The sequence below is a fragment of the Cnephaeus nilssonii genome (genome assembly GCF_951640355.1).
Source record: "Cnephaeus nilssonii genome assembly, chromosome: X".
NCBI lineage: Eukaryota > Metazoa > Chordata > Mammalia > Chiroptera > Vespertilionidae > Cnephaeus > Cnephaeus nilssonii.
This window is the reverse complement of record NC_137071.1, coordinates 124,409,066-124,433,612: the sequence shown is the minus strand read 5'-3', so window position 1 is coordinate 124,433,612 and position 24,547 is coordinate 124,409,066. Positions and strand designations below refer to the sequence as shown.

Here is a 24,547-nt window from a genome sequence, read left to right as displayed (position 1 = left end):
CTTGTAATCCACAGACATCTTTTTATTTTTCCTTAAAATTTATTCGTTCAAGAATCTGAATTGTTTGTCCTATAGATCATGGTTATATTTATTTTACATATATAAATATAGCATTTAACTTATCTTTTAAAAAAATATGTTTTTATTGATTTCAGAGAGAGGGCGAGGCAGAGAGATGGAATCATTGATCAGCTGCCTCCTACATGCCCCCTACTGGGGATTGAGCCAGCAACCCAGGCATGTGCCCTGACTAGAAAATGAACTGTTGACCTGGCTCATGGGTTGACACTCAACCATTGAGTCACACTGGCCAGGTTATTTCACCTATTTTTATTGTCCCTGTGTTTTCTGTTACATTGTTAATGAAAGTCAGACCAGAAAAAATAAAAATGTATAATCTCAGGCCACACTGATTCATATATTAATGTTTGAGAAACATCAGATCAGAGTACAGGCTCAGAATCAGGAAACCCTGATTAGAATCACTGCTATATCACTTACTGTATTAACATGGACAAATCAGCCTCTGTGTACTTCTGTTTCCTCAACTGTGAAATAGGGATAGCTGATCTCCCCATTTCCACACTTACATCCAATCCATTCTCTAGGGAGCAGCACAAGTAATCTTCTTAAAACATAAATCAGCTCATATTACCTTCTCGCTTAAAACCTTTCAACAGTTTCCCTAGAATCATATCCAAACTCTATAACCATATCCCACTGGGCCTTGGCATGATTTGGCTCCCAAAACTCTCTCCAATCTCTTCTCTTCACAACCACATTAGTCTTTCTGTTTAGTTTCTGGAACACTCTTAAGTTCTTTCTGGCCTCTAAAGCTATACAAGTGCTATTCCCACTTAAATGCTTCTGCCCCACACTCCCATTCTTCCCATAGCCAGTTCCATTCGAGGAACTAAAATAAGAACTAAAAAGTGGCTACCCATGGCAACATAGTACCTAAAGCTGGTCTAATTTGTTGTTATTTTTCTGCTTGTTTCTCTCATAGCAAGTATCAATTAATGTAATTGGTTTGATTTTCTATACTGTTAAGCTCTTAGCATCTAGCACAGCATCTTACAAATGATAGGTACATATAATCTATAGAATGGAGTTCAGGAAAGAAGTATGCCCTGAGGAAAAAAATCTGTGATTGTCGGCATATAAACAGTGAAGACATAGGTCTGGAAATGATAGCTTACAGAAAAGAGGAGGCCCAGAACTGAGTTCTTATTTGATCTAACATTTAAAGGAAAGGAGAAGGAGAAGTACTTAGCAAAGGAGAGGCCAGTGAGGTAGAAGCAAAACTAATTCACAGTATCACAGAAGACAAAAGATGGCAGGACTGATCAGTTGTGTCAAATGTCAAAATGAGCTATGTCCAGAAAAATATTCACTGAAATTGGAAGTAGAGATAACGTGAGAAACAATAGTTTCAGTGGGGCGGTGGGAAAGAAAAACAGACTGGAGTCAAGGAATCAATGGGAAGTGAGGCAATATGCATGGCATGCGCAGAAAACTCTTGTGAAAGGTTGGCTGTGAATGCAAGCAGAGAATACGGGGTCACTGAAAAGTAGAGGAAGGTGGGGAAAAAAGATAATGGAAAGAAAATCCCTAAGAAAGCTCAGAATAGGGGACCATTTAGCCCCTCACTATTTCACCTTAACATAATGAACACTTATGTGGGTTTTAAATAGCACAAATACTACCCAGAATTAAGACAATTCTCTTCCTAATCTACTAAAACCTGACTGAATGCCCTTCCCTATGTGTTTAAGTTGTATCCTGTACCTATCCCTTTCCTGACTATTAAATGAGAAAATGTCTGCCATAGGGTGGGGAACAAAAAACCACCTGGAAAGGGAAGAAACATACATTATTAGTGGTTGCCTCTAGGTGGCAGGATAACATAGTTTTATTTTTGCTTCATGCTTTTCAATTCCTTCCAGTTTCTATAATCAGGCATCCATTTATAACGAGAATAGTTTTGTACAATTTTTCTTAAGGTAGAAAACACTAACTCTTGAGCCAAAGGGCCTGAATCAAATTAAGAACAATACCACCTAAACAAATGCCTTGGATAGGCTTGGTGCCTACTCTTGGAGCTTCCTTCTGATGTCTTCTGCTATTTAATCCTGGAGGTTAGCACTCAAGATTTGTTGATTTGGTTTATTATTGGTAGGTTAAGTAATGTGGATGAATCAAAGTCAGCCTAAAATTCCCACTGAAATCATGGAAAAGCATTATGGCAGTTTTTAACCAAAAAAAAAAGCTTACAGAACATAATTCAATGTGCCACAGAGCAAAACACTCGATTTTTTGCCTTGCAGTCAGTGATTCCCTTTGCCTTTCTGCAGTAGCTGAAAGTAAATGCAGGTGAGAACTGTCCAACGATCCATCATGTCAGGAAGCAGCAAGCTGAATCTTGAAACCCAGCCTGCTATTCACTATTTGATTACAGAGGCACAGACATCACGTTAACTGGTTTGTTAAAGGGGGCACCAACTGATTGTCAGGCCCTTCCATCCAGTCTAATGTTTGGTTTACTAAGTCCAAGAGTAGCCACATAACCAGTAAGTGGCAGAACCTGGATTCTAACCAAAGTCTGCTCCACAACTCTACAGCATATAAAATGTCTATATGCACCCCACCACCACCCCTACAGATACCAACGTCCCTATCCTTGACCACATAAAACATGACCCAAATGATTTGCTGACCTAGATTTTATTGGACACGGATAACAAGATGTATAACAAAGCAACTAACAGAGTACACAGATGTTGAATTATGCTGTACACTGAAAATTATGTTAACCAATGTTACCCCCCAATAAATTTAATTAAAGAAACATCGTGCAGGAAAAATAGCAGTCCATAGTAACTGTTCAATGTTTGCTGCTGTTAAGGAAAATAAACTCACAATAATAATAAAGCAATTGAATAGCTTTTACTCAAGACAAATCTGGAAATTATCTGCAGAAATACTTTGACAGAGTATATCTTTCAAAATCTGAAAACACTATACCTCTTGATGTTTTTAAACACTTGGTCTTGGTGTTTTGCAGCACTTCCGTATACTCAAAGAAAATATGGGCAAGGGCACCAAAGAAGAATCTGATACCTCATCACTGATTTTGGAGGGAGGGATGGTGTCCGAGAATACATCCTCTATACATCCTTTATCCTACTGTCCTGGGAAGCTGCAGATCCACAAGTTATCCTTCTGGTCACTACTTCCAATTACTTAGAGAGAGAAACTGGCATCAAAAGAATTTGGCAACAAACTAGGGCTCACCAAAGTTGTAGATCAGTTTTGCCAGCAGCGAGGAAATGGCAGAATGCCAAGGAGCCCTTCTTAGCATTCCCAACAAAAAATAAAAACAGCAAAGTTATGCAAATGAAGGAGGAGAGAAAGCGTCCCTGTCTATACATTTTAAATTGATACTCTGGAACAATCCTAGTCTACCCTTTAAGAATGATCTGTGTCTCCCACCCCCTTCCTAAATTGTGACTGGATTTGGTGCAAAAGATCTATTATAACAGTAACTGCTTATTCCCTATCTCATCACATCCAATTTCAAAGTTGCTGCACATACTTTTTCAGTCTTACCCATCTGTAACAGAAAATTAAGACATCAGCCTTTAAATACTCTTTATTCAAATGTCAAGAACTTAACCACGTAGAAAAGCCTCCACTATCTATTAGGTGAATTTCACCCAGAAGGGCCACAGGCAGCATTCATTGAGTTCAGGAAAATAAATCCACCAGAAGTCAAACTACTTAAAAAAATTAAATCTTGAGTTCTCAACCCTGGCTGTGCAAAATCACCCAAGACATATTTTGAAAACTAATAATGTCTGGCCATACAAATATCTGACTCAGTAGATATGTGATAGGAACTTTCTCCTTTTTTAAGCTGTATAGGTGATTTAGGTGCACAGCCAGACTTGAGAGGCACCTTGCTAGATATTAATTATGCTTTGCCAATGTGTTACTCACTTAGGAATTTGTTTTAAAATAATGAGGGAGGGAGTAAGGTCTAAATAAAACAAAAGCCATGTGTTGATAACTGTTGAAGCTGGGCAACAGGTACACAGGTTTTATTATACTATTTTCTAACTTTTGTGTATATTTGAAAATCTCATAAAAATATTTTAAATTTAAGCCTTTATCCTGCCAGATCCCTCCATTCCATCCTCCATATTGCTGGTAGAGCAATAGCCCCATAAACTCAAAATCTACCTACATCATCAAGGAAAAACTCCTTACCTAACCTAGAATGCAAGACAGCTAGGACTTAGTTTCCCTCTTACCAGGGCCATGATATCACATAATATTCCCCTCCATTCCCCACAAGCTTAATCATGTCAAGCTTTTTACAGTTCCCAACATTCAAGACTTTTGATACACTGACTCAAATTGCTATTGCTCTCTGCGGAAATGGATGCTGTTCTCTGCATATCCCCTAGAACTCTGCTTAAATGTCACCTCCTCTATGAAGCTATTTTAGATATCTCTCCCTGCAAGTAAAACTGACCACTCCCTCTTTTATGCCCCCAATGTACCTGGCGTATATACCCTAAACCAAACATACTTCTGTTTATTTACATGTCTATCTCTTCACTAGAGTTCTGAATGAACAGAACTGTGTCTACTTATCTTTGTGTTCCTGTCACCAGCACAGAAACTTTTATTATATTATTAAATGAATAAATGACTATCTAATAAATGTTTAATGAAGCTAAAAAAAAATCCAAGTCACATTAAACTCTTGGTGAAATTTTCAACTGAGAAAAACCTATTTATACAATTCATTCAATCTGCATCTTTCCATTCAACAAATACTACATAAATGAACATACTATATGCAGGGTATTGCAATGGGTGATATGAATTAGCCCGGTGTACAGAAATACAAAATCAGAAAAAAAGGAAGATTAGGAGTAATGGTAATATAAAAACAATGAAACTCTAGTACACAAAAATGCACAATTACAACTTCCTAGTGGCCAAAGCAAAGCTGAAAAATAATCACAAGTTCAACACAGTACATTAAATAAATCCTTATATAACACCAATCATAATCCTCTTGCTTTTTTTAAAAAAAATTGGATTTTTAGAGATTAAAGTTGCATAAAGCAGAAACTACCTTTAGTAAAAGTGAAACAATTGGCCCAGCTTTTGTCTTTGGTCATAGTGCTTTATTCTAATATTAGAAAATACAAGAACAAAAAAACACAGCTTTTGGACATTCTTAATGACATGGAGAAATCTTTATAGATTTCTTATTGTCCTATGTTGAGGGATCAGTACAAAACTCCTGAAATTCTATGAAAAAACTTTGCACGTGTTGCTATTTTTCTGGGAAGATAGTTGATAGCTTTCACTGGCTTCTTAAAGAGATCCATAACTTGCCCTAACCGGTTTGGCTCAGTGGATAGAGCGTCGGCCTGCGGACTGAAGGGTTCCTGGGTTCGATTCCAGTCAGGGGCATGTACCTTGGTTGCTGGCACATCCCTAGTAGGGGGTGTGCAGGAGACAGCTGATCGGTGTTTCTAACTTTCTATCCCTTTCCCTTCCTCTCTGTAAAAAAAGAAAAGAAAAGAAAAGATCCGTAACATGATCTCCAAGACACTGTCTGCTTAGCCATACAATGTTTTCTTAAATATATATATATATATATTTTATTAATTTCAGTGAGGAAAGGAGAGGGAGAGATAGAAACATCAATGATGAGAGAAAATCACTGATCGGCTGCCTCCCGCACGCCCCACACTGGGGATCGAGCCTGCAATTTGAGCATGTGTTCTGACCAGGAGGAAACAAACCATGACCTTCTGGTTCATAAGTCAATGCTCAACCACTGAGCCATGCCAGCCAGGCCCGTACAATGTTTTCACTCTCACTTATGAAACACAGGTATATGGTATTTCCTCTAAAGCCACATGATAGGCTGTCAAATATAGTACAGGAAACCAGAGAAAAGAATTCCAACTCTCTTGCAGTATTCAGCTCCAGTTCTGTCATATCCCGGAGTTTTCAAAGGAATATGCAACATCTCTAAAGATTAAATCTCCTCTGAGTAAGGGGGAATTCTGTATTCCTGGATTAAAAAAATCCTCTAGTCCTGCCCTGGCTGGTGCTCAGTGGTTAGACCACCAGCCCTTGAACCCACGGGTCACAGGTTCAAATCCCAGCCCCAGTTGGGGGCATGTATGGGAGGCAACCAATTGATGTCTCTCTCTCACATGAATGTCTCTCTCTCTTTCCCCTCTACCTCCCACCTCCCTCCCTACCATTTTCTCCAAAAATCAATGGAAAAAAAATATCCTTGGGTGAGGATTAAAAAAACAAACCACAAACCTTCTAGTCAAGTATGCTGAAGAAAGGTAGAAAAGGCAAAAACCATCTATAGAAAAGCTAGATGAAGTATATTTCTAAATAAAAGCTAGATTTTAATGGCTTAAAACATCCTGACAAAAGATTTATCTATATGGGAGAAGGGAGTACCTCAGTACTATATTTGTTACCATACACGCTAATTATTTTAAATTTAAAGACAGAGAGTGAGGAATACGACTGGAACAAAGTCAAAATGAAGTAGAGGACGACAGCATAATAGAGAGGCCTGGGAGTCAGACAGAACTGGGCTTATATTCTATTTACTAGCTGTATGATCTTATGTAGTTACCGTACCACTGTGAGTCAGTAAACCTCTGTAAAATAAACAAAAGTCTGTCCATAGGATTGCGCCTGGCAAAGAGTAAGCCATACCATTATTTGTTACATTTCTTTTAGCTCCAGGTTAATCTAAGGTCAGCAATCTTATGTTGGGTTGTGTCTCTCTCTCTCTCCACCCCCCCACCCCCTTCTCTCTCTCACACACACATACTCAAAAGCAAAAAAGAGCAGGTCTTTTCATCCTTCTACATGTTATCTGCATATGAAGGACAAAGTACATATTAATCTCTAGACCAAGCATATCAAACTCGAAGCAAGCGGCCCACCAACCGCAAGTTTGACATGCTTGCTCTAGACTGTTAGCCTTAAGTACTGACATGAACCTAAAAACTAAACTATAATGATGTTCCGGGACTCACTGACATGTTTTATAGCCTACTAAATAATGTTTGGTTGGGTCATGCCTCTTAACAATCAAGAGATTTTACGTGTATCTCAATTATTCTGAGCTGGTTCAGATGAATTTGGAAGGAACAGAGACAAAGATTCTTTTATATGGTTTAGAACAGCGGTCGCCAACCTTTCAGACCTCATGGACCACCAATGGTCCGCAGAACACCAGTTGGCAACCGCTGGTTTAGAAGAACAAGTTATTTATAGCAATTATCAACATGATAGCAAGCTCCTTTCAGTATGATGAAAATAATTCTAACCTCACAGGTTTAAGATCAAATTAGTTCATTGATTTTTTTTAAAGCTTTAAAACAAAGCATTTAGAAAAAAGATTATGCCCTAACATAGACATAACTGCCGCTGTTTGAGTAAATTTAACAGTACCACACACAGCCTGGCACATAATTATTCCCAATGTTCTTTAAAGAAACCAAACCATGTAAACAATCGGCTGCTTTAAAATACCTATATCTTTAACATGAAAGGTGTGAGCTGAAAATGAAAGAATAGTATGCAAAGGTAGTCTAGTTCCCTGCCACCAATTGACTTCTAACACCACTTCTTCAAAATAGACTCTCCCAGGCCGTGGTATTTTGTGGAAGAGCCACACTCAAGGGGCCAAAAGAGCCACATGTGGCTCGCGAGCCGCAGTTTGCCGACCATGGCCTTAGGACAATCTGGGCCTCAAACATACATCATCAAATGGGAATGTAATTACTAAGATCTCTTGATACGCTATACTTTGCCTTCAGTTCAAGATAAATGTTAAGTATTAAACACAACTAATCTGAATTGTTCTCAAAATTAAAGAGAAAAATGGCAACCAAGCCAGTTTTCTACTTGGCATAAATCCAACTTTTTAAAATTGTTGACAGTATTAAGATGTCCCCTATAACCCTCCACCTTTGCCCTTCTCCATAAACTACGCTTTTCCAAATAATTCACTTTTAAGCTGAGCACATTCTGAAAGATCAAATAAGTTTTCCCAAGATGGAAAACAGGAGCTTTTTGGGTAACCAGTTGGATGAAAATAAACCTGCAACCCAGGTATGTGCTTTTGGGTGGTGTGGCTCAGTGGTTACTGTGTCAACCCATGCACTGAAGGGGTGTGTGTTTGATTCCTAGTCAAGGGCACAGACCTGGGTTGCAGGTTTGATACCAGTCCAGTCGGGACACGTGTGGGAGTCAACCAATCAATGTGTCTCTCTCACAGCAATGTTTCTCTCTCTCCCCCTCCCTCCTTTTCCCCTCCACTCTCTCTGAAAATCAATGGGAAAAATATCCTTGGGTGAGGATTAACAACAACAAAAAAAGCACATACTTCACATCATGACTCAAACATAAAAACTAAACTATAAGAGTATTAGAAAATAATATTCTTGTAATCTTGGCAAAGAACTTCCAAGCAAGATACACAATCTAAAAACCACAAAGGAAAGAAAAAAGGGAGAAGATTTGACTACATAAAAATCTCAAACAATAAGCAATAAATATCTGCAAGAGGATAAAGGGTTAGTACTTTTAATATACAAAGAACTCTCAACTAGTAATTATAAAAATGCTAATCAAAGCAAGCATGTGCTATTTGACACATGCATGCTGAAGGATTTAAGGATAAAGTGTCATTCTTACTTCATATGCTTCAGAAAAGTTAAATACATATATAAATCAAATATGACAAGCTCTTAAAAATTGTTGGATACTGCTGATGATCTATACAAATGCTCCTGTGCTATTATTCTTTCAGTATTTTTATGGATATTTTCATAATTAGAAAGTTGGAAGGTAATGGATTACATTTTTAAAATTTATTTTTTTTAAAAAATGTTTATGCTACACAGGAATAAAGAAAAGCCTTGGAAGAATATACTGTATACCAACATATCTTTGGCAGAATTTCAGATTTCTGTGCTTATCAGTATTTTTCAATAATAAGCGATGTATACTTCTATAATCATCAAAAATATTACTTAAAGATAAAGTCAAGAAAGTGTTTTCATACAAGAGTTACAATTAAATGAACAAAGGACTAAATAAGATTTCACAAACTCTAAAATAGTATGTAAATTTAATATTATACAAGAGATAACAGATTGTTGTGTGGACAGCACATAGTTTTTGAATTTCTACTTACATGAGTAATTTATACCATTCTCAAGGCATAAAAATCCAAGCAATTCATGGTAATGCTCATAGAAGGGAAGGGAACACTAGGCGAAAAATTATGTCCCCTTTACCTATACTACCTGCCCTCTAAAAGATTTGAGGCAAAAATAAATGTTAAATATGATCAATTCAGGGAGGGGTAGGAAAGGGGTTATTATATTATTCTCTGTACTCTTCAGTATATTTAAAATTTCTCAGAAACAGAAATGCAGATATTATAGAATAAGCTCCAATTCTTCTTGACCACTCCTCCCAAATAAATATTAACAGTTTACCTCAGTTTAAAAAAGACTTATAAATAGCATCCTATAATCAATACTACCTTGCACCTTGCCAAAATTATCTCCAAAATAGCAGTATTAATTTATACCACTGTGGGCATTATTTAAGACCAGACTTTTCCCTATATTTCTGCTAGGACTCGCTATTTCAAAAAAGAATTTTTTTGGGCCAATCTAATGGTTAAAAGAGATATCTTAATTTGCATTTCTGATGCTTAGTTGGAGTATCTATTCTTGTTATTAGACATTTTTCAGTTCCTATTCTTGGAAAAGCATATCCCAAATTTTCTAAATGTTACTCTTGTCATTAAGATGAGAACACAATGCCCTGGCCTATGTGGCTCAGTTGGTTAAGTATCAGCCCATGCAGCAAAAGGATGCTGGTTGGCTTTCTGGTGAGGGCACAGGCCAGGTTACAGGTTCAGTCTCTGGTTGGGGTGCACACAGGAGGCAACTGATCTCTCTCTCTCTCTCTCTCTCTCTCTCTCTCTCTCTCTCTCTCCTCTCTCTCTCTCCCCCTCCCTCCCCTCTTCCCTTCCTCTCTCTCTAAAAGCAATAAAAACATTGTTTTTAAAAAAGATGAGAACACAAAATGGTGACTGAATATGCTGTAGGAGTAGGAATCCTTTTCTGAAATAAGAACACATTTTATAGTTTCTTCTAAATTAATTCAGTAATAGAAACGGCTGAAAATAATCCTTTCAGATTAAAAAGTATTAGTTTCAGGCTACTCTACTACAGGAATACATAACACCCTTCAGGAGTTCATAACATCAAGCTAAAAGAAATAAACGCATCTAAAGAACGAGTCTTGTGAGGAAATGAAACAATGGTTGAGGCAATTGATACATTTGGGATACATTTAACTTAACTTGTATTGCATTTTGAGTCCATGATGTACTTTTCATATATCTTGTTTAACCCTAACAAAATTACTATGTAACATTCTGGTGCCCTCCTGTAAAATGCTACAGCCAATATTGTTCACTCCTCGTTATTGTACCGATCCCTTTGAGTGTGATTTACAGGTCTCCCTCCCATAGCAGACCATGCTGCCCTCCAGTCTCCAGTTGCTTATCTCTGTATTCCCAGTATCTGGCAGTACTATGCCCTCAAATACTTGTTGAGTGAATGATTTATCATCAGCCCCACTTAAAGGACGAGGAAATGGGCTTAGTGATGAAATAATATGCCCCAAGTAACATAGCTATTAAGTATTTATTTTACATAAATTACAATGGCTTTATCATTGTAGGGCACTCTATAATTTAAACATTTTAAAATACATCATTTCACTTTAATGCTTACAACAGCTGATTAAGTAGGCTTTTTGATTACCATTTTATAGATGAGAATAAAAATTCTGTGATTAAACCCTAGGTCCACTCAAATCCTAGTTTATAGGAAGTACAGCTGTCTCTTTACATACTAGATAGATCACCAACTGGATTTAGGAGTCTCTACTTTTTATTTATTTATTTTTTTGTTAATCCCCATCTGAGGATATTTTTCCATTGATTTTTAGAGAAGGGAGGCGGGGAGAAACATCGATGTGAGAGAGACAATCGACTGGTTGCCTCTGGCATGCGCCCCAACAAAGGCTGAGGATGGAGCCTGCAACCTAGGTATACGCCCTTGACCAGAATCAAGTAGTCCAGAAAAAAAGCACACCACCCTTCAGTCTGTGGGCCAACGAGCCCCTATCTTTATGTAACAAACATCTGGGTGGGTGATAGAGGGGAAAGGAGAAGGTCAGAGGAAGACAGTTAAAGCAACAGGACAGAAGTTGGAGACCAGGTGTAGATCCATCTAAAGACCATAAACTGATAGTGTAGTGTCAACCACATGTGCCACTTTGGAATCTAATCTTGGCCCAAAGGTTTTTCTTGATATTACTCTGTATTCACAGAAGACAATTGCAGGCTTTCTCACATATCAGCAGTCTCAAAGGCCAGGGAGGGATACAGAGCTAAGAAGAACTTTGAGAAACAATAGATTATATTATGCATGGACAAAGCAGGGGAAGAAATGATAACACAAAGGAAAAGACTAAGGAACTTTAAACATGGTCTTTCTTAGTCTTTAATTGGGCTGTGCGTTTTAAGAGCAGAGACAAACTTTCATTCATTTTCTCTTCCCAGCTCATATTACTTAGAAACACTCAATAAATACTTATTTAATTGAATGAAGAGAGGGTAAGATGTGAGGGGGGAAAAAGATAGAATATTAATTTTAAAAGTTTCCAATTTATTAAGCACTTACTATGTATCCAGTGCTGTCCTTTTATATAAAAAGAAATATTTACCTATTTTCTAACCTGCAATATATGGGCCAATCAAATATGTTAATAGTGATACTGATGACTATAAGGAAGATTCATTATGGGTTACTAAGGTTACAGCAGAACCCTGAACAGAACAAACTTTAACAATAGGGGGCTGTATAGATTGGTTACCAGGGCAACCAATGTATTGCACATCACCACAGAACTGGGTAAGACACTTCATAGGGTATGAATGTGACTCTTGAGGCTTGCAAAAAGTGAAAAACTACTCTGGCGGAACATTCTGTTATAATTGACCAGAGCCTTAGACCCTAAATGACCAAAGAACAAACCCCATTCCTTCCCACCATTTGATGATCCCAACACAGACTGGAAGGGTCCAGACATGCTTTGCTAACTGGTCATCAATTCACCACTATGACTGCCCTCTCTGAGCTGTTGGAAGCATTAAGCAAAATAGAATGTTAAAGAAATTATTATGTACTGACTACCTATAGTGTACTAACACCTTGCATTTTCTCATTTAATCCTTATAACCCCAAGACTATGGCATTTTCCACAGAGGCAACTGACAGGGTTAGGTTACTTGCCCAAAGTGATAGATAAGTGGCCAGAAAAAATTTTTAAATGGAGCATTTTTCCTGCCCTTCTTATATAAGTTATATCACTGAGTAACCTTATAAAATTATTCCAGCTAATATATGAAAATAAAATGGAGTTAGAATGCTACCATTTTGACACTTTCAATGAATTAACAGATCTAAGCTTTGGACAGCAATAGCTGTTAACATAAAAAAAAATATCCAAGACATCATTACAACCTGATGAATATTGTGAATGAACACAAAACTGCCAATATTCTTGCCAAAGGGAATGAACCTGAAGTTATAAAGCCTCTGGATCCAGCTGTCAATCTGCAGAAAATACAGAGGACAGAGGAACATGTTGAACTGTGCTGAGTATGCAACCAGAAAACTTCAGTCTGTGGGAAACTACAGGTCAAATGGTCTGAGTTCAACAGGCATAGTATAGAGGGGGGGGGGGGGAGCAAAAAAAAGGGAAGTTATAGATATCTAAAAGACAAATCGAGTTTTTAAAAACGGACAAAGTAAATTACTATCCAGGGATGCACACTTGGATAATAAAACCATAACAGAATGCAAAGAAGTGATTACTATAAAGTCAGGATAGCAGATACTTTCCGAGGGAGGGAGGATGCTGTGCTTGGGATGGACACATGGAAGGACTTCTAGGTGACAGGCAGAGTTGTACTTCTTGATTGGGTCGTGGTTACAAAGGTGTTTGCCTTAAAATAATTAAACTATAAATTTGTTTTTGGGTGGTTTTCTGTATCTGTATTCTACTCTTTGCAATTAGAAAGACATTTTAATCACATGAAAACTGCTTGTATACAGCATGATTCCATTTGTATGAAATGCCCAGAATAGACAAACATATAAAAACATAAAGCGATGAAAATGTTCTAAAACTGATGTGGTAATGGTTGTACAACTGTGAACATACTAAAAACCAATGAATACTTTGAATGGGCAAATTGTATGGGATGTGGATTATATCTCAATAAAGCTGTTCAAAAAGTCTAAGACGCCCCCAGTTCAGGCAAGACACACTTTAAAAATACAGGCAAGGGTGGAACCTGGGAATGTGAATTCCTGACAAATTCCCAAGTGATACTGCTGATACTGATGAGGCCATATTTTGAAAACCACTTTAACAAAATATTTCAAAACTGCTTCTAGATGAAGGCAGTACTAAATAGCACTGAAGAGTAAAGTATTTTTACTCAGGGACTGAGAAAGTAGTCCAGAAAAAAAACACACACACCAGTTAACACTCTATGCCTAGCATTGTTCTATTTCAGTGGTTCCCCGGCTCACCAACATCTCCTGGGAAATTGTTGGAAATGCAAATTCTCAACACGTTACCCACTTACAGAATCAGGAAATCTGGGGGTGGAGCCCAGCAATCTGTGTTTTAGCAAGCCCTCTAGGTGATTCTGATGTTCCATTAAGTTTAGAACCATTGTTCTCAGCATTTTATATGCATTAACTCTGCTAAACTTCTCCAAAATCCTATGAGGTAGGTAACACCATTTTACGGATTAAGAACTGTGGCACAGAGGTTAAATAATTTGCACAAGATGACAGAGCTGGTAAAAAAGAAAAAATGAAGTCAGAAAGAAAAAATGAAGTCAGAACCTGAACCCAGGGAATCTTGACTCCAGTGTTCTTAATTATTGTGCTGAAAGGTACTTCCATCTCTTAAAAACTCAATTGGCAGAATGTAATAATAAATAATTAGTAGTGGAAGCAATCTTCCCAAAAGTGTTCCAAGACATAAATAGCCACCAAATATAACACACCCAAGTATTTCCAGAGTAATTATCTCTGGTATCTAGTTATAAGGACTTAAAACCTGGGTTATGCTAAATATGGTAAATTCATGGCAGCATGTTCACTTATCAATCTTTAAAATCTAAATGATTATTCCAGAATAATTTGCATCGCCCTACTCCTAGTCCCTTTTTGTTACTACTTAAAGATTATTGAAAAGGAAAGATCACTTTCTCAATATCTAAGATTACACAATCAGAATCTCAAGTTTGAAAACTTTCACATTCATCTAGTCCAACTAGCAATCCTGACTGAATGGATCTACAAAACCAATCTCGATTTAATGATACATTCATAAGAAGCTAAAACAAGTTCCAACTTTCTGTAAAATCACATTCTGGGACCAATCCATGTCACCACTGTAATTTTTAAAGCCAAATGGTTAAAAACTTTCTAAGGGAACTCAAAGTTGAAAATGCTCAGGTTAACAGCCCAAACAAAATACATAGTTGTTTTACTCATAGTGAGCCACTCCTTCACTATCTGAAAGCATTGCTATAACCAGAAGACCAAGTTGGTCAACAAGTACATCAAGTTTTAGCAACTCAACCCCTATGACACATCAAATGAGAAGGCTTCCAAAGAATCTCGGGAGTTGAATTATCCCTGACATTAACATATTAAACATCTGGTAACCAGTCATTGAGAAAACGAGTCAGAGAACAATACAGCAAAACACCCAGAACCCAAGTGCTTATGACTATCAACCTTATAGATGGTAAGATCATTGTAAAGCAGCCTAATATGGTTATAGCCACACATCAGATTTTAACTTGATCTAACTGCAGGAGAGGTAACATGGACTGTAAAGAGCATATATTTTCAGAGCAACCAAGTTTGGCATTTCAATAATACTTTGAAACCATGGTTTAAAACATACAACAGAAGAAGAAAAAAATCCAACAGCATTTCCATTATAAAGTTTAACTGTTAAGAACTCTGGAAACAATTCAAATAATAAAATGCCTATGTGTAATGCTCTGTGCCAAAAATCTAGTTATCCTACTTTCACAAACTCAGAAGGTTTAAGTGACCTATTCAAACTTTCTAACTATAGAAAACTTACAAGGGTAAATATCTAATGACATCTAATGTGCTTGAAATTTTTTTGTTAAATGAATGAACTTCACTGCATTTCCCAAGAAATCACTTCTTTAATACTCAGTCTATTTTCAACTAGTGATCTGATTTCTCCATTAATAACAAAGAACTAAAGTATGAACTCATGATCCATAACACTGGATTCACACTCATATTTCATCTAATACCCCAAAAACTTTCATTCATGACCTGTATACCCTCTTTACCCCTTCAACTTGGAATCACTCTCGTTTTACATGTAGGCACAAATGACCTTGGCTCTGCCTCTATTTGTGCTTAAGTCAAAGGCTGGCTGGAGTCTGTCCAATTTCCTTTCTCAGGTTCTGACGGTGAAAAAGACAAGACAGTAGATCCCAAAATGGCCAATGCTATACAAGGAAAGAAATGAGCAGTATAGCCCGAGCTGGTTTGGCTCGGTGGATAGAGCGTTGGCCTGTGGACTGAAGGGTCCCGAGTTCGAGTCTGGTCAAAGGCACATGCCCAGGTTGCGGGCTTGATCCCCAGTAGGGGGGCATGCAGGAGGCAGCCAATCAATGATTCTCATCATTGATGTTTCTCTCTCTCCCTCTCCCTTCCTGAGATCAATAAACATATATATATTTTTAAAATGAACAGCTTAAAGGACTTTATGCTGGGGGGAAGGGGGTAGGAAAACATCATTTCCAGAAGAAATAAAATGAAAAATAGTAACAGGAAAACTACAGTTGTGTAAAATAACTGGATATCAGGATGTAAGTGCAAGCTCTCAAAAACTGTTTAGTACTGCCATTTCAAAAAGTATATTACAACCAGAGGAACTCATCACTAAGACTCAATAGCTTAGAAGCTATGGGTCAGAGTAGCTGAGATACCAACATCAAAAGAATAAAAAGCAACATTATGACATAGTATAAAAATAACTAAACCACCTAAGGAAATTGAAACCATGATGAAAAACCCCAAAGGCACAATCAGGTCATTATCCAGGAAACATTAGCTTCTTCCACAAGGAGGCCTACTTTTCATGTGGAGCAGTAAGCAGGGCCAAGACATGGAACTGAAGTCAGGTATCAATTAAATCAAGACTCTGCCACAGAAAAAAAGAATCCATGACTAGTTATTTCGGGATAGTGCCTAGGCCAGCAGTATCAACTCCAACTGGGATATAGGAGATTACTGCCATTGTTCTATTATAATGAGTTCCTCCAAGGTCTTTAACGTATTAGCAAGAATAGGTCGGATACCTACACTGGTATATCATCACCAAATGTGGGGAAAACTATAGGACAAGTTTTTCAACAAATAACTCAGAAGGGAAAAAAAAAACACACAAAAGGGAGGGAGCTTGCAGATTAAACTAGATTTAAGAGCCATATCAATCCTTTGTGATAAATGGACTTTCTTCAGATCCTAATTCAAATTTGAACATTAACTTCATATTTGATATTTTTAAAAAGCATAATTTTTTTGAGTTGTGATAATGGTTTTCAGGTTATGTCTATACAGCCCTTATAAAGATACAAATATTTGCAAATAAAAATATGACAGTAGGGGTTTATTTCAAAATAGCTGGGGGGGGGGGACAGTGGGGAGAAGTATAGATGAAACAGAATGGCTACATGTTGGTAACTTAAAAGCTGGTAATAGGTACACAGGGGGATCATTATACCACCCAATTTTTGTAGGTTTAAAAATTCCTTAGGTCTTTAAAACAGAACTGGTTAGACAAATCTTGTAATTTTATTTTTTTGAATGATACTTAAGGTGAATTAAAAAATCATGTACAGACAGAATTCATTCAAACAGTTTAATTCAGTAATAAGCTCCACTTAAACACAAGAACCAACTAGTGCCACTTCAGATCAATGTTAGAAACCAGAGTAACTCAATTACACAATAGAAAATACATACACCCCCAACATCTCCATTCCAGGAAGTAAAATACAAATGCTACCCACAAAGATTTTAAAAAACTAACCTAAAATCACAGCCAATCATACTCATCCTGATGGGAAATACCAACACTGCTCCAACAGCTTTCTGAACCTTCCTGACCAAGCTGGTCACTGCTGGTTCCTCTGGAGTACTAACACTCAGGTCAGACTACTGAAGTGCCTACAAAAAAAGGTGGGGGATATATACAAACATTTATTAGGGTGTAGGGGAGTTAACCATTATTATATCAATATTCAAACATAATCACGGTTATTATTTCTTAAGCAATCGCCCTCACATATCAATTTACATTTTTCAGGACCTGCTTTAAGCAGTAACAATTCACAACCAACAGCTAAAACAATTCTTCTAATCTGACAACATCCCCTGAGAACTCAACTCAGTTCTCAACCCAAATGAAATTATAGGGGATAGTGATTATTTTATAACCAATTTTTTATCCTCATGATAAATTGATACCAAGGCAAATTTATTATTTTTGGCAAAAAAATTACACACATAAAAAAATGTTCACCTTTATACATGCTTTTTGGCCACACTAGGAGACAAATGATAAACACCCTAGAAACTCAGGTTGAACTTTGCCACTGAACCTTAGACAAAGTTTTTAACTGGTATTTCCACTCCTTCCTCTGAGAGATCTACCTAGAATATATTAAACCTTTTAGGCCACACCTAGATTGTCATTCCCAGATTTATTCTAGTTCTACATGACAAGAGTCAAATTAAAGTTCAGTTAATTTCTGATCACTGCTGATCCATTGTAAAGAACATCAAAGCAAAATCCAAAAACAGAAAGTGATCCCCTGACCTCCAATGAAAGAGGAAAATTCTATTACCTCCAAAGGACTTTAGTGCCCACATATAGGTAATTACTGGATGGTTACCCACAGTAAATTTTTAATCCTAGGTGAACTTTTCATAATCATATTCTTATTTCAAACCCCATCACCCACCAAGGTAAGCAGAAAAAAAGCACTCACTTTAATATTGGTCTAATCAAAATAGAACAGTAAGGAAACTACCTCCATATTGAACAGTCACTTTTATTTAGTTAGAATATTTGAAAACATAAAACGTCAAAAGAATAACACAAGGTAATATATGTATTAAAGAACTGGCAATAATTCCCTTTGGAAAAGAAGCCTGGTATCCCAAACATTTCTAAACTCTCTCAGATAGGAATTATCCTGCCCAGGATAACAGCAGATCCTACACAGATCTGAGATATACGTACCAAACAAGGCAGGTAGGGACAAAGCAGTATGAACATTTGAACTAGCTAGCAAAAGTTCCCTTTATCACCACCATCAAAAGCATGGCACCAAATCTCATCTAGGATAAATGACAAGACAGACTGCCTTTGAAGGAGTAGGTGGAAGCACGGGACCAGGCACCCTTTCTAAAAGACAGAAAAGGGGGTGGGGAGGTTCTTGAGAAGAACATTATGGCTGGTGGTTATTCTGGGATAGTGATTCTGCACTAAAATTCCTTGACTAAAAGGTTAATGCAGGTGGGAATCATATCCAAACATTGGGAACCACTGAAGATAGTTTGGCCTATGAAGAGGGGGGGAAAAAAAACCTGATAGGACTGGCCTAGAAATATATGAAAAAAATTACAGTTAAAGGAACAAAATCTCTTATTCTTTCCTAGGTCATAAAACTGCCACATAACACAGATGTATCTGAAAAAGTACTCTTACACTAAGAAAAAGTAACCACAAGTCAGGCACTTCACAAAATGTCTAGCAAATACAAGTGCTACTGTCCCCATCCCATTATACGGATGAAAAACCTGAGAATATGAAACGTAATTTGACCATGGTCACAAAGTTCAACATGAACCCAAAGCACAGAGTATTTCCACCATACCAAGGCTGCCTTCCCTTGACTGGGGAAGGTTGGTGTCTCCTCAATCTAGGCAACATTGGGGCTAAAATGATACTGAACATGTAATCTAAAAAGGAAACAAATAGACAATTAATTGCCTTTTGTAAGGAATGCTGGGAGTAGAAAAAAAAGTAGCCCAGGGTAGACCGAGAGGCAGGAGATACTCTGTCAAAGCTATTTCATTTTCTAGCACGTGGGGGAGGGGGAATGTAGCGAGTCCGACAGTTAAGTATCTTTTCTCTAGGGAATTCAGCTGCTGGAAAAAGGGTATTGGGAGAGGGGGACAGGAAATAGAAGGATTAAGACGTGAGTAGCATGTAAGAGGTGGTCAGAAGCAAAGACAGATTTCCATAGACCAAGAGGTCACAGGACCTCAGAGCAAGGTAAGGGGCAGTTCCCAAGCTTTCGAGGGGGCTTGCGGGGCGTAGGGGAAAAAAAAAAAAAGGTTTACAGGAGGGTTACCCTCTACAGCTTTTTAGGTTGTTTTTTTTTTTGGGGGGGGGGTTATGAAGAAGGAAAGACTAACAACCCCTAGAATGAAGAGGTCACAAAGACAGCAACCATCCAACCACCAACCCATTCACTGTTCCGCCTAAGAGAGGTTTGAACAGCATGCAGAGTTGGAGGAATCGATGCCCTGTGCTTAGGATCGGGGTCATAAAGCACGAAGACCCGAGAAAACGGAAGGCTGCTATGGCTCCATCCATAAAGATGGAATAAATGAAGGGAACTGGAAAGGTTCTATTCATCACCTGCGTCAAGAGGACCAATGGAAGAGGGAAATCGGACGGGATAGGGGACTTGGGCTAAGCTCTTCCTTAGGACTGGAACAGAGATGACAAGGAAAAGCATTGCCTCCTCCTCTTAAGTACAGCCTTAAATATCCATGTAGATGGGGAAGATTCAATGGGACCACAGAATTAGGGGAGAAATGGGAGAACATCAGAAGCACCAAAGCTTCAACTCGTAGTCAAAGACCATGGGAGTTCGAGTCCAGCTCAAGAAAAACTAGGTGATCGATTTGGGCGGCCACAGGGGTGGAGAGCGGAGGAGGGCTCGCAGAAAGGTAGGGGAGGGGGGAGAACTAGTCATCGTTAGTCCTCCCCGCGGCCCAATCTAACCCCCAACCACACACCCCAGAAACTACAGGACTCCCGTCCCCCCCACCCTTCCCAATCCGCCCACTGCGGCGGCTACAACGGAGGCGTTGACTGACTGGGGGGGCAAAAGCGGGCCCACACGCGGTTGAGGGCCGAGAAATGGTGTCGCCTCAACCGACCACAGACGGGGTGATCTTCGCCTAAGGTTCGGTTTCTCAGCACCTCGGCGTTCCGCCAATCGTCACCTTTAACGTCGGATACCTTAGAGGCGTCACAAATGCGGACAGGCACCACCTCAATCTCCAGTCCTGGCCGGACAGACATAAGCTTCCGCCGCCATCTTAACAGCAAGCGGACCGACCCTAGTCACTGCCCCCCCACCTCCAAGCTACCTCCGCCACCGCCGAAGGATCCCACGAGGACGTAACGCCACTCCCGCGAGAACTCATGGGCTAAGAACAGCACGAGCCGAAGACGCTGCCGCCGCCTCCCAAGCTGCTGCAGTCCGTAGTTGAACCGCGGATGCCTCTGCGCGATCCCGCGAGAACCTCTACCGGACGGGAAAAGCAAGAGCCCAGCCCTTCCCAGACCCCCTCCTTCCACCAAAGCCTAAGTCGCTACGGCTCCGCTCTCAACCTACGCGAAGCGAAAAGCAAATGACGCACAACCTCATGAAGCGTCGAGGGGCGGAGTTAATCTGCCGCCATTGGCTCCCGCATGCGCCGTGACAACCATCGCGATATTACATTTAGTTTCTACGAGACCTTTGAAATCACCGCAGGAAGCCGCCCGCGCCTCGCCTTTAGGAAACACGGGTTCTCGCGAGACCCAATGCACTCCTAAAAAGGAGAGAGGCGGGGCTTCATGAAAATGACTGGGAGTTTTTCGGGGGGAAGGGAGGAACCTCCCGTCCTGCAGGGATCTCGCCTACCACGAGGTTTCCGACCCACTGCGGTGCTGGCTGCCAAACCTCGCGATGACACAGCTCAGCGCCAAATCTCGGCCATGTCCTGAAAACTGCCTCCGCCCCCGATCTAAGGTGTCTAGAGCCTAGAGCTTGAGGAAAATTTAAAAAGTCAACCTGTTTATTCTCACGCTTCTAGGCAGAGCTGTACCAATTAGCCAAACTCCATTCTGAAAGCGGAGAAACGGGTCTCCCATTGTTACCTGCCACCAGGCATCACATATTAACCTGGACTAACACATAAAAGACGTTCAGTCTCACAATAAGCATGCAAATGCAAATGCAAACAATGACATAACATTTTTTCCCATTAGATAGGGAAAAATATTTTTTCAAATATCGGTAATATCCATACTCCTTTCCTCGCCGCACTGCAGGCTAACCCGAATCCATCTTAATCTAACTAAAGGGTCACGTCGTTAGTTCTAGCTACAAAGCCACTAATTTTTAACTCCTGAGGCTTAACCAACAGACCCAATAAAGTGGTTTTCTCCAAACAAAGGAGTCAGCCCTCAAAGGAAAATTGAAGCTTCCTGGGGGGTGGGGGTGGGGGGGAGAACGTGAATGCTTGTAGCTTTTAATATGGCAGTTTTTCCACGTCTAGACAACAATGTTTCTCCAGTAAATCCTGGAATACAATCTGGCTCTAATTGTGAGCTTTTCTATTCTCATACATTGTTCTTTCCATTGTAACTTAAATGTAATTCCTTTAGAGTACATTTTAATATCTGGTAGTATAAATACCCCCATTTTTTACTTATCTTTTAAGATATTTTCTCAGTTATTCTTAAGCCTTTTTTTTCTAGATGAACTTTAGAATCATATTAAGTTGCAAAAACTTGGTATATTTATTGAAATTGTATCAACTGTATAAAACAACATGGGGAAAATGGACATCGCTACAAAATTGAAACTTCTTATCCAGAAGCATGTATCCCTTCTCCGTGTATGCAAACGTTCTTTTATTATATGCTTCAATAAAGTTTTGTAGTTTACTTCTAGGTATTTTTACTTGCTTTTCTTGCTATTGCGAATGGGTTTTTTTCTGGTATTAAATTTTCGAAATGCTTATTGCTTATAGATAGGAACTATTGATATTTGCCTATTTACTTTTGTAATCCGGCAAATAAAGAATATGTTCAACTTCAGTAGTATTCAGGCAAATGCAAATGAAAACAATGACATGCCATTTTCTGCCCTTTAAATTGGTCAAAATTACAAAAATTGATAATAATTTGTGTTGCACAATTGTGGAAAAAATGGACATTCTCGCACAACATTGGAGAGTGCATGTTAACATAGCCTTATGGGATGGCAATTTGGACAAATCTATCAAAATTCAAAATGCATATACACCTTGACCCGGAGATTACTCTTCTAAGAATTTCTCCTACAGAAATACTCATCCATGTGGATGAAACCCATACAAACCCATTCATTATAACATTGCTTGTAATTGCCCCTTCCCCCCCCCCCAAAAGGGAAACATCAATCCGGAAATAGTTAAATAAACTGTAGTACAATCATACAATGCAGCTGTTTATACATCAGACGAATTGAGATCCCCTGATATAGGAAGATCTGCAAGGCATATTAAGTTTTTCCAAAGCAATCTGCCCAAATAAATAGGTATTTGCGTGTTGCGGTACCATTTAGATCCCGAAACATACATATACAATGCCTAGTAGTTACCCGCGAAGCCTGCCCGCCCGCCCATCACCTTCCCCCTCCCCCGAGCCTGCCTTCCTCCAACCCGTGAGAGAGACGCTGAAGGCCCGGCCTGTACTCCCTCCAGCCACTTGGCCGCGGCTAATGCCGGTACCTCGCATCCCCACTGTCGGCCGCTGTCTCGCCGCGCTGCCGGCCGCCGGCCCGCCGCCCCCCGAGGATGCGGCTCGCTCTCCGCTGGCGCGAGCCGGGGTCTGCGGTCCGGGGAGAAGGCGGGGTGGTGGGCGCCCTGGGACAGGCCGCCTGGCCCCTCCACCAGCCTCTCCCGCAGGCTCCCCAAGGCCGCCACCTCCGAGCTTCCGCCCGGGGTCCCGTGGGAACAACCTCCAGCGAGGAGCCGACGAGGCCGCGGGAGCCGAGCCCGCCCCCCCCCCTAACCCCCGGGGGAAGACGCTCACCTTGGCGGCAATGGGTCCGCGGGGCCCGCAGGAGCGTGCCGGGTCCGGGGCCCTGCTTCAGCCCCGCTCCCCTCGCTCGCCCTGCACTGAAAGCCTCCCCTTCGGGCTGTGCTCACACTCGATCCGAGGCTCCGCCCCCGTCCCCAGAAGCCCCGCCCCTGTCCCCGGGGAGGGCGCTCCCTCCTCTGGAAACCCGGGTCTCTTACCCGGGACCGCGCCTGAGCTTACTCCTGGCCCAGCAAACTCAACCATCAAGGAGAGTAGGGTCTCCAAGGAATTGGGGTTTGATTCCAGGCAGGATGGAAGCCGCTGAAGGGTGACGGCATTTGATTTACGTTGAAAAATGAACAATCTTTCCAGCTGCCTTGGGAAGAATGGGGGGCAAGAGGGGAAGCGAGGGCACAGCGTGGATGAGGGTGGTAGACAACTTGGGCGCACACCATACTGAGTTCACCAGGCAAAGCCTTAGGGCACTTCTGGCACATTGTAAGCCCTCATCCATTCATTCATCTCCCCCCCTTCTCTCCCTCTCCCTCTCTAAAATCAGTAAAAACATACAAAATGCACAACGCAGATAAATTTAAAGTTCCACTTGTATTCCCATACAAATGTAGAAAATACATAGCTTCATTTTGTGTTTTTTTCCTTGAAAATATATATAAATGGCATCCGATTTTATGTAGTTTTGTTCATTGGTTCATTCACTTTGGCTTGATGATCTTTTCATGTTAGTATATATAAATCTACCTCATTCATTATACATACTGAACAGGAGCAGTCCATTGAATGAGTGTGCCATAGTTAACTACCATATTGATATGGTCACCTACTGATAAATATATATTGTTTTCAATCTTTTACTATAACAGTGTTTTTTACTATTAACACTGCTGCAGTGAAAATCCTTGTATATACTTTTTCTGCATTTGCTAAAATATGTATTTTTGAAATTTTGTATTTATTGAATTTAGAGAGACAGAGAGAAACATTGATTTATTGTTCCACTTATTTATGCCTTCATTGGTTGCTTCTTGTATGTCCCCTGACTGGGGATCAAACCAAAAACCTTGGTGTTTGAGGACCATGCTCTAACCAACTAAGCTACCTGGCCAGGGCTTGCTAAAATATTTCTGTAAGATAAATACAGAGA

The 24,547-nt window shown here is 39.7% G+C and overlaps 1 protein-coding gene across 18 annotated transcripts in view; it reads right to left on the bottom strand.

The window, feature by feature from the left end:
- HUWE1 (HECT, UBA and WWE domain containing E3 ubiquitin protein ligase 1) overlaps positions 1-23,520 on the bottom strand; it is a 141,842-nt gene extending 118,322 nt beyond the window's left edge. For 11 of the 18 annotated variants that reach the window (XM_079765000.1, XM_079764985.1, XM_079764990.1 and 8 more), the window contains exons 1-2: positions 23,398-23,520; positions 17,338-17,474 (exon numbers count right to left, since the gene is read on the bottom strand). The gene's annotated coding sequence lies outside the window, so the exon portion shown is untranslated. Of the gene's footprint in view, positions 1-5,498; positions 5,584-12,686; positions 12,712-17,337; positions 17,475-19,189; positions 19,207-20,568; positions 20,650-20,699; positions 20,908-23,397 lie in introns of those variants that run through there. The other 7 variants (XM_079764999.1, XM_079764996.1, XM_079764995.1 and 4 more) reach the window with 6 other exon arrangements.
- Between the last annotated feature and the right edge of the window lie 1,027 nt (positions 23,521-24,547).